Source organism: Aegilops tauschii, chromosome 2 (assembly GCF_002575655.3).
Source record: "Aegilops tauschii subsp. strangulata cultivar AL8/78 chromosome 2, Aet v6.0, whole genome shotgun sequence".
Classification (NCBI taxonomy): Eukaryota; Viridiplantae; Streptophyta; class Magnoliopsida; order Poales; family Poaceae; genus Aegilops; species Aegilops tauschii.
In genome coordinates this window covers 60,728,496-60,740,545 of record NC_053036.3, presented here as the reverse complement: position 1 = coordinate 60,740,545, position 12,050 = coordinate 60,728,496, and positions in this window count along the sequence as shown.

Below are 12,050 nucleotides of genomic sequence, written 5' to 3'. Positions count from 1 at the left end.
TCCATGGTCAGGAAACCGTAACCATCTATTGATCAACGAGCTAGTCAACTAGAGGCTTACTAGGGACATGGTGTTGTCTATGTATCCACACATGTATCTGAGTTTCCTATCAATACAATTCTAGCATGGATAATAAACGATTACCATGAACAAGGAAATATAATAATAACCAATTTATTATTGCCTCTAGGGCATATTTCCAACACCAATATGTACCATCAGCATTGAGTTTCCTCTCAAAGGCAATACCCTCTTTCCTAGGGTTCCTGTTGAGGATCTGCTTTTTAAACACATCACAAAGAGTCTGATGCCCTTTGAGGCTTTTGTACATGCATGTCATGTACAATTCCTTCAGCCCTGCATCGTCAGTGATACTAGCAATGTCCTCAGATGAGGAATTAGTGATAGCAGAGGCAGGTGAGGAATTTGTCGCATTAGAAGCATTTGAACATTCATGTGAAGAATTAGCAGATTCACGTTCAATGCATTTCAAACATGGAGGAACAAATTCTTCCTGAGCAGCGCTGATTTGTTGAGCAAGTAATGAATCGCGCTCCTTCTGAAGATCTTCATAACTCACTCTTAGCTTCTCAAGATCTTGCTTTCTTTGAAGAAATTTATAAGAAAACTTCTCATGATCAGATAAGAGAGTGTTATGATGACCTTGAAGGTTGTCAAACCTAGTCTGAAGTCTCTGAAGATTTTCAGTCAAGGTTTTCGTGCGATCCATTTCTTCACCCAACATATCATCACTTTTTGCATAGCATGTTTTGAACCTTTTCAAAAGCCCTTTGTTGTTTCACAGCAATCTTAGCAAGTTTAGAGTAGCTGGGCTTGAGGTTTTCATAAGTTTCATTCTCACTAGATTCAGAGGAGGTATATTTGAGTACCTTGGCACCCTTTGCCATGAAGCAATAGGTGGGAGTGTAGTCATCATTGCCTTCATCAGCCTTGTTGGTGAAGCCATTTTCTCCAGAGTTGAAGATAGACTTGCTGACGAATGCAGTAGCGAGAGCTAGACTCGCTACTCCAGACTCGGACTCCTCAGATGCCTCCCCTTCCTCATGTTCCTCAGATTCAGCTTCAGAGTCCATTTCCTTGCCAATGAATGCCTGAGCCTTCTTGGAGCTGCTCTTCTTGTGAGATGAAGACTTTGAGGATTTTGATGATGAAGATTTTGAGGATTTCTTCTTTTTCTTCGCATCATCAGAACTGTAATCCTTGTATTTCTTCTTCTTTGATTCCTTTTCCCACTGAGGATAATCTTGAATGTAGTGTCCAGGTTTCTTGCATTTGTGACAAAGCCTCTTCTTGTAGTCACTGGATGAGGAATCATTGCTCCTTGAGGATCTTCCCAAGCGACCACATCTTGAGAACTTTTGAAATTTCTTCACGAGCAGTGCTAGTTCCTGGCTCAGTTCTTCAGGATCACCAAGGCTGCTGCCAGAGTCTTCATCTTCAGACTTAGAAACTGCCTTGGCCTTTAGTGCACGTGATCTGCCATAGCTTGAACCATAGAGGTCTCTCTTTTCAGCAAGCTGGAACTCATGAGTATTTAGCCTTTCATGGATATCAGCGGGGTCTAGTGACCTGTAATCAGCACGTTCTTGTATCATCAATGCCACAATATCAAATGAGGAATCAAGCGATCTCAACAATTTCTTCACCACCTCATGGTCGGTGATGTCAGTGGCACCAAGCGCTTGAAGCTCATTTGAGATGTCAGTGAGGCGATCGAAGGTTTGTTGAACATTTTCATTGTCGAGTCTTTTGAAGCAGTGAAGAGATTGCGAAGAACATCAACTCGAGAGTCACGTTGAGTTGAGACTCCTTCATTCACTTTGGACAGCCTATCCTAGATAAGCTTAGCAGTTTCCAAAGCACTCACTCTTCCATACTGTCCTTTGCTCAGATGGCCACATATGATATTCTTCGCTTGAGAAACGAGTTGCTTGAATCTCTTCACATCGGTAGCGTTCAGTGAGGGTGAGACAGAGGGAACACCATTTTCCACAACATGCCAGAGATTGTTATCAATTGCCTCAAGATGCATTCGCATCTTATTCTTCCAGTAGGAGTAGTCCGTCCCATCAAAGGTAGGACACCCAGCAGAGACCTTGATCATACCTGCGGTCGACATAACTAAAACTCCAGGTGGTTAAACCAAAATCACACAGAACAAGGGAGTACCTTGCTCTGATACCAATTGAAAGTGCGTTATATCGACTAGAGGGGGGGTGAATAGGCGATTTTTATGAATTCTTCACTGAGGAATTTGTGGCTGAGGAAATTCCTTAGCGAAGAACTACTTGCAGCGGAATAAGTACTCAAAAGTATGCATAGCAGAACACAAGCATAGTCATCATGATGAAATGAGGACATGCACAGAGTACAGAAAGCGTAAACACGGGATAGCACAGGATGAAGACAAACAGACTGAAGAAATTGAACTAAGGAAATTGAGAAAGTCTTCAGTCAAAGTCTTCAAACACAGATATGAACAAGTGCACAACGCAGTTATGAGGAAATGAAAGAGTTGAGGAAATAGAACCAGTAGGCTTGGTGAAGACAATGATTTGGTAGACCAGTTCCAACTGCTGTCTCAGTTGTACGTCTGGTTGGAGCGGCTAGGTATTTAAACCTGAGGACACACAGTCCTCACCATATTCTCCTTGAGCTAAGGTCACACAGACCTCGCCCAATCACTTGTGGTAAGTCTTCAGGTGACTTCCAAACCTTCACAGACTCGGTCACTCGGCGATCCACAATTTCCTCTTGGATGCTCTAGACCATGACGCCTAACCATCTGGAAGAAGCACAGTCTTCAAAGGTAACAAGCGTCGGATCCACACATGATCAATCTCTTCATTGATGCTCAATCACTTTGGGTTTGTGGGTGTTTTGGGTTTGGGTTTTCCTCACTAGATGATTTTCGCTCAAAGTCCTCAGAGGATGGGATGCTCTCAAATGACAAGTGTCAGTTTCTCTCGGAGCAGCCAACCAGCTAGTGGTTGTAGGGGGCGGCTATTTATAGCCTAGGGAGCAGCCCATCATGATAAGACATAAACGCCCTTCAATGATATGACCGTTAGGTGGGTAGATATTTTGGGACAGCTGGCGCATAGCACAGCAACGGTCGGAAATTTGAGTATCAAATTCCTAAGGGCTATCATGTTCCTCACTGTGTAGGCAATCCACACTGGCGAATTCCTAACTCCTCAGTCAGAACAAATTCCTCAGAGACCAGAAGAACTTCGTCTCTGTCACTGAAGAATATGACTGAACTGTATGAGATTTTTCCTTTGTATTTCCTCGACCCCCTTTAACAGTACGGTGTTTCCTATGACTCAAGAAAGAGAAAATGAAACTACGAAAACAAAAGTCTTCACGCTTCATGTTCCTCAAATGAATACAAGGTCTTCAAGGTCACACCAATTTCTTCACTTTCAAAGTCTTCAGAAAGTCTTCAGAAATTCAAAGTCTTCAGTCGAAGAACTTCATTTTTAGGGGTCGACTTTCACTGTAAATATCAAACTCCTCATAGACTTATAGACCTGTGTACACTCATAAACACATTAGTCCCTCAACCTATAAGTCTTCAATACACCAAAATCACTAAGGGGCACTAGATGCACTTACAAGTAATATGATTAATTGAACTTTAATTTATCATGAACTTAGTACCTGATAGTATTTTGCATGTCTATGTTGTTGTAGATTAATGGCCCGTGCTACTGTTCCTTTGAATTTTAATGCGTTCCTAGAGAAAGCTAAGTTGAAAGATGATGGTAGCAACTACACGGACTGGGTCCGTAACTTGAGGATTATCCTCATTGCTGCACAAAAGAATTACGTCCTGGAAGCACCGCTAGGTGCAAGACCCGCGGCAGGAGCAACGCCGGAGGTTGTGAACGCGTGGCAGAGCAAAGCTGATGACTACTCGATAGTTCAGTGTGCCATGCTTTACGGCTTAGAACCGGGACTTCAATGACGTTTTGAATGTCTTGGAGCATATGAGATGTTCCAGGAGTTGAAGTTAATATTTCAAGCAAATGCCCGGATTGAGAGATATGAACTCTCCAATAAGCTCTACAGCTGTAAAATGGAGGAGAATAGTTCTGTCAGTGAACATATACTCAAAATGTCTGGGTATCATAATCACTTGACTCAGCTGGGAGTTAACCTTCCGGTTGACAGTGTCATTGACAGAGTTCTTCAATCACCGCCACCAAGCTACAAGAGCTTCGTGATGAACTATAATATGCAAGGGATGGATAAGACAATTCTCGAGCTCTTCGCGATGCTAAAGGCTGCGGAGGTAGAAATCAAGAAGGAGCATCAAGTGTTGATGGTCAACAAGACCACCAGTTTTAAGAAAAAGGGTAAAGGGAAGAAGGGGAACTTCAACAAGAACGGCAAGCAAGTTGCTGCACAAGTGAAGAAGCCCAAGTCTGGACCTAAGCCTGAGACTGAGTGCTTCTACTACAAAGGGACTGGTCACTGGAAGCGGAACTACCCCAAGTATTTGGCGGATAAGAAGGATGGCAAGGTGAACAAAGGTATATGTGATATACATGTTATTGATGTGTACCTTACTAATGCTCGCAGTAGTGCCTTGGTATTTGATACTGGTTCTGTTGCTAATATTTGCAACTCGAAACAGGGACTACGGATTAAGTGAAGATTGGCTAAGGACGAGGTGACGATGCGCGTGGGAAATGGTTCCAAAGTAAATGTGATCGCCGTCGAAACGCTACCTCTACATCTACCTTCGGGATCAGTTTTACACCTGAATAACTGTTATTTGGTGCCAGCGTTAAGCATGAACATTATATCTGGATCTTGTTTGATGCGAGACAGTTATTCATTTAAATCCGAGAATAATGGTTGTTCTATTTATATGAGTAATATCTTTTATGGTCATGCACCCTTGAAGAGTGGTCTGTTTTTGTTGAATATCGATAGTAGTGACACAAATATTCATAATATTGAAGCCAAAAGATGCAGAGTTGATAATGATAGTGCAACTTATTTGTGGCACTGTCGTTTGGGTCATATTGGTGTAAAGCGCATGAAGAAACTCCATTCTGATGGACTTTTGGAATCACTTGATTATGAATCACTTGGTACTTGCGAACCATGCCTCATGGGCAAGATGACTAAAACTCCATTCTCTAGAACAATGGAGCAAGCAACAGATTTATTGGAAATCATACATACTGATGTATGTGGTCCGATGAATATTGAGGCTCGCGGCGGATATCGTTATTTTCTGACCTTCACAGATGATTTGAGCAGATAGGGGTATATCTACTTGATGAAACATAAGTCTGAAACATTTGAAAAGTTCAAAGAATTTCAGAGTGAAGTGGAAAATCATCGTAACAAGAAAATAAAGTTTCTATGATTTGATCGTGGAGGAGAATATCTGAGTTATGAGTTTGGTCTTCATTTAAAACAATGCGGAATAATTTCGCAACTTACGCCACCCGGAACACCACAGCTTAATGGTGTGTCCGAACGTCGTAACCGCACTTTATTAGATATGGTGCGATATATGATGTCTCTTACTGATTTACCGCTCTCATTTTGGGGTTATGCTTTAGAGACAGCTGCATTCACGTTAAATAGGGCAGCATCTAAATTCGTTGAGACGACACCTTATGAACTGTGGTTTGGCAAGAAACCTAAGTTGTCGTTTCTTAAAGTTTGGGGCTGCGATGCTTATGTGAAAAAGCTTCAACCTGATAAGCTCGAACTCAAATCGGAGAAATGTGTCTTCATAGGATACCCAAAGGAGACTATTGGGTACACCTTCTATCACAGATCCGAAGGCAAGACATTCGTTGCTAAGAATGGATCCTTTCTAGAGAAGGAGTTTCTCTCGAAAGAAGTGAGTGGGAGGAAAGTAGAACTTGATGAGGTAACTGTACGTGCTCCCTTATTGGAAAGTAGTTCATCACAGAAATCAGTTCCTGTGACTCCTACACCAATTAGTGAGGAAGCTAATGATGATGATCATGTAACTTCAGATCAAGTTACTACCAAACCTCGTAGGTCAACCAGAGTAAGATCCGCACCAAAGTGGTACGGTAATCCTGTTCTGGAGGTCATGTTACTTGACCATGACGAACCTACGAACTATGAGGAAGCGATGACGAGCCCAGATTCCGCGAAATGGCTTGAGGCCATGAAATCTGAGATGGGATCCATGTATGAGAACAAAGTGTGGACTTTGGTTGACTTGCCCGATGATCGGCAAGCCATAGAGAATAAATGGATCTTCAAGAAGAAGACTGACGCAGACGGTAATGTTACTGTCTACAAAGCTCGACTTGTTGCGCAAGGTTTTCGACAAGTTCAAGGAGTTGACTATGATGAGACCTTCTCACCCATAGCGATGCTTAAGTCCGTTCGAATCACGTTAGCAATTGCCGCATTTTATGATAATGAAATTTGGCAAATGGATGTAAAAACTGCATTCCTGAATGGATTTCTGGAAGAAGAGTTGTATATGATATAACCAGAAGGTTTTGTCGATCCAAAGGATGCTAACAAAGTCTGCAAGCTCCAGCGATCCATTTATGGACTGGTGCAAGCATCTCGGAGTTGGAATAAACGTTTTGATAGTGTGATCAAAGCATATGGTTTTATACAGACTTTTGGAGAAGCCTGTATTTACAAGAAAGTGAGTGGGAGCTCTGTAGCATTTCTAATATTATATGTCGATGACATATTGTTGATTGGAAATGATATAGAATTTCTGGATAGCATAAAAGGATACTTGAACAAGAGCTTTTCAATGAAAGACCTCGGTGAAGCTGCTTATATATTGGGCATCAAGATCTATAGAGATAGATCAAGATGCTTAATTGGACTTTCACAAAGCACATACCTTGATAAAGTTTTGAAGAAGTTCAAAATGGATCAAGCAAAGAAAGGGTTCTTGCCTATATTACAAGGTGTGAAGTTGAGTCAGACTCAATGCCCGACCACTTCAAAAGATAGAGAGAAAATGAAAGTCATTCCCTATGCTTCAGCCATAGGTTCTATCATGTATGCGATGCTGTGTACCAGACCTGATGTGTGCCTTGCTATTAGTTTAGCAAGGAGGTACCAAAGTAATCCAGGAGTGGATCACTGGACAGCGGTCAAGAACATCCTGAAATACCTGAAAAGGACTAAGGATATGTTTCTCGTTTATGGAGGTGAAAAAGAACTCGTCGTAAATGGTTACGTCGATGCAAGCTTTGACACTGATCCGGATGACTCTAAGTCACAAACCGGATTTGTATTTATATTGAAAGGTGGAGCTGTAAGTTGGTGCAGTTCTAAGCAAAGTGTCGTGGCGGGATCTACATGTGAAGCGGAGTAGATAGCTGCTTTGGAAGCAGCAAATGAAGGAGTCTGGATGAAGGAGTTCATATCCGATCTAGGTGGCATACCTAGTGCATCCGGTCCAATGAATTTTTTTTGTGACAATACTGGTGCAATTGCCTTGGCAAAGGAATCCATATTTCACAAGAGAACCAAGCACATCAAGAGACACTTCAATTCCATCCGCGATCAAGTCAAGGAGGGAGACATAGAGATTTGCAAGATACATATGGTTCTGAATGTTGCAGACCCGTTGACTAAGCCTCTCTCACGAGCAAAACATGATCAGCAGCAAGACTCCATGGGTGTTAGAATCATTACTGTGTAATCTAGATTATTGACTCTAGTGCAAGTGGGAGACTGAAGGAAATATGCCCTAGAGGCAATAATAAAGTTGTTATTTATATTTCCTTATATCATGATAAATGTTTATTATTCATGCTAGAATTGTATTAACTGGAAACTTAGTACATGTGAGAATACATAGACAAACAGAGTGTCACTAGTATGCCTCTACTTGACTAGTTCGTTCAATCAAATATGGTTAAGTTTCCTAGCCATAGGCATGAGTTGTCATTTGATTAACGGGACCACATCATTAGAGAATGATGTGATTGACTTGTCCCATTCCGTTAGCTTAGCACTTGATTGTTTAGTTTGTTGCTATTGCTTTCTTCATGACTTATACATGTTCCCATGACAATGAGATTCTGCAACTCCCGAATACCGGAGGAACACTTAGTGTGCTATCAAACGTCACAATGTAACTGGGTGATTATAAAGATGCTCTACAGGTGTCTCCGATGGTGTTTGTTGAGTTGGCATAGATCGAGATTAGGATTTGTCACTCCAATTGTCGGAGAGGTATCTCTGGGCCCTCTCGGTAATGCACATCACTATAAGCCTTGCAAGCAATGTGACTAATGAGTTAGTTACGAGATGATGCATTACGGAATGAGTAAAGAGACTTGCCGGTAACGAGATTGAACTAGGTATTGAGATATCGACGATCGAATCTCGGGCAAGTAACATACTGATGACAAAGGGAACAACGTATGTTGTTATGCGGTTTGACCGATAAAGATCTTCGTAGAATATGTAGGACCCAATATGAGCATCCAGGTTCCACTTTTGGTTATTGACCGGAGATGAGTCTCGGTCATGTCTACATAGTTCTCAAACCTGTAGGGTCCGCACGCTTAACGTTCGATGACGATCGGTATTATGAGTTTATGTGTTTTGATGTACCGAAGGTTGTTCGGAGTCCCGGATGTGATCACGGACATGACGAGGAGTATCGAAATGGTCGAGACATAAAGATTGATATATTGGACGACTATATTCGGACACCGGAAGTGTTCCGGAGTGGTTTCGGATAAAACCGGAGTGTCGGAGGGTTACCGTAACCCCCCCCCCCCCACGGGAAGTTATTGGGCCCTTAGTGGGCTTTAGGGGAGAGAGAGGGCAGCAGCCAGGAGGTGGCGCCCCCCCCCCAAGGGAGTCCGAATTGGACTAGGGGAAGGGGCGCGGCCCCTCTTTCCCTCTCCCTCCCCCTCTCCTTCCTTCCCCCTCTTAGTAGGACTAGGAAAGGAGGAATCCTACTCCTACTAGGAGGAGGATTCCTCCCCTCCTTGGCGCGCCCATAGGGTCGGCCGGCCTCCCCCTTGCTCCTTTATATACGGGGGCAGGGGCACCCGAGGACACACAAGTTGACGTTTTTTTTAGCCGTGTGCGGTGCCCCCCTCCACAGATTTCCACCTCGGTCATATCGTTGTAGTGCTTAGGCGAAGCCCTGTATCGGTAACTTCATCATCACCATCATCACGCCATTGTGCTGACGAAACTCTCCCTCAACCTCAGCTGGATCTAGAGTTCGTCGGATGTCACCGAGTTGAACGAGTGCAGATCGCGGAGGTGCCATACTTTCGGTACTAGGATCGGTCGGATCGTGAAGACGTACGACTACATCAACCGCGTTGTCATAACGCTTCCGCTTTCGGTCTACGAGGGTACGTGGACAACACTCTCCCCTCTCGTTGTTATGTTTCACCTAGATGGATCTTGCGTGTGCGTAGGAATGTTTTTGTAATTACTACGTTCCCCAACATATTCTAGTTCTCAAATTTTGTTCACAAATTCAAAATATTCATAGTTCTCTCAAATTTTGTTCAGCAAATTCAAAAAATGTTCATATTTTCAAATTTTGTTTAGGAGTTTGAAAAAATGATCCTCTTTCAAAATTCATTCGCAAACTTAAGAAAAATGTTCGTGTTTTCCAATTTTGTTTGGTAGTTTCAAAAATTGTTTCTATTTCAAATTTTTTTCTCAATTTTCAAGAATGTGTCTATTTCTAAAAAAAATTGGGAGTTTCAAAAAATACTTGAATTTTTTAAAAATGCTACGAATTTGAAATATGTTAATCTTCTTTTCTTGTTTTGTCTGCTTATTTTCTCCTGTTCCTGTTTCCTTTTTAGAATATTTCACTGTTCTAAAAAATGTTCTTCATTTGGTAAAACTGTTCATATTTCTCAAAAAATGTTTGAAAATAAAAAATTCATTTTCAAATTTTGTTCTAAGTTTGAAAAATTGTTCTTGTTTCAAAAATTGTTGACGGATTCCAAAACTATTCGCATTTCCAAATTATTGTTCAGAGTTTCAAAAAATGTCGCCTTTAACAAAAATTTGTTCACATATTCAATAATGTTCGTGATTTTCAAAAAAGTGTTCAGTTTATCAAAAATTTGTTCGGACATTCAAGAAATGTTCGAGCTATTTTTCTTCTTCTCAAAGTTGAAATGTGTTCGCTTTAAAAAAACATATTTTCAAAATAATCTTCACGTTCAGAATTTGACAAAATGGTCGGATCTATATTACCTTTAGCTTCGCGCGCCAATGTAAACCAAGAAGCTCATCTATTCCGTTGGCTAGGCTCGCGCATAAGCAACAAGAGGTCCTCGGTTCTATCCCTCCCTCGAGCACACTTTTTTGCGGATTTTTCACTGTGTTACGCTAATGGGCCGGCCCAGCTGGAGTCACGCCTGTGCGTTTTCTCGGCAATTCGCCGCAAGGAGCAGCGCATAGGAACTCCCGGGAGCTAGGAGTCAGGAGAGGGATGTTAGGGGGTTCTAACACGGGCTCGGTGTAGGGGAACGCAGTATTTCAAAATTTTCCTACGATCACGCAAGACCTATCTAGGAGATGCATAGCAACGAGCGGGGAGAGTGTGTCCATGTACCCTCGTAGACCGAAAGCGGAAGCGTAAAGTAACACGGTTGATGTAGTCGAACGTCTTCGCGATCCAACCAATCAAGTACCAAACGCACGGCACCTCCGCGATCTGCACACATTCAGCTCGGTGAAGTCCCTCGAACTCTTGATCCAGCTGAGGCCGAGGGAGAGTTTCATCAGCACGACGGCGTGATGACAGTGATGATGAAGTTACCGACGCAGGGCTTCGCCTAAGCACTACAACGATATGACCGAGGTGGAAATTGTGGGGGGGGGCACCGCACACGGCTAAGAATCAACTTGTGACTTGTGTGTTCTAGGGTGCCCCCTGCCCCCGTATATAAAGGAGCAAGGGGGAGGCCGGCCGGCCCTCATAGGGCGCACCCCAAGTAGCATTCCTACTAGGAATCCTATTCCTAGTAGGTTTCCAACAAGGGAAGAGAGGGGTAAGGAAGGAGAGGGAGAGAGGGAGAGGGCAAGAGGGCGGCGCTGCCCCCTCCTAGTCCAATTCGACATCCTCAAGGGGGGCGGGGCAGCCAGCCTTATGGCCCCCTCCTCTCTCTCTCACAAGGCCCATGTTGCCCATTTGTTCCCCCGGGGTTTCTGATAACCCCCCGGCACTCCGATATTTTTCCAGTGACCCCCGGAACTCATCCGGTGTCCGAATAACATCGCCCAATATATCAATCTTTATGTCTCGACCATTTCAAGACTCCTCGTCATGTCCGTGATCACATCCGGGACTCCGAACAACCTTCGGTACATCAAAACACATAAACTCATAATACCGATCGTAATCGAACGTTAAGCGTGCGGACCCTACGGGTTCGAGAACTATGTAGACATGACCGAGACTCATCTCCGGTCAATAACCAATAGCGGAACCTGGATCCTCATATTGGCTCCCACATATTCTAAGAAGATCTTTATCGGTCAAACCGCATAACAACATACGTTGTTCCCTTTGTCATCGGTATGTTACTTGCCCGAGATTCGATCGTCAGTATCTCAATACCTAGTTCAATCTTGTTACCGACAAGTCTCTTTACTCGTTCCGTAATGCATCATCCCATAACTAACTCATTAGTCACATTGCTTGCAAGGCTTATAGTGATGTGCATTACCGAGAGGGCCCAGAGATACCTCTCCGACAATCGGAGTGACAAATCCTAATCTCAATCTATGCCAACTCAACAAACACCATCGGAGACACCTGTAAAGCATCTTTATAATCACCCAGTTACGTTGTGACGTCTGATAGCACACTAAGTGTTCCTCCAGTATTCGGGAGTTGCATAATCTCATAGTCATAGGAACATGTATAAGTCATGAAGAAAGCAATAGCAACAAACTAAACGATCATCATGCTAAGATAACGGATCGGTCTTGTCAATCACATCATTCACTAATGATATGACCTCGTTAATCAAATGACAACTCATGTC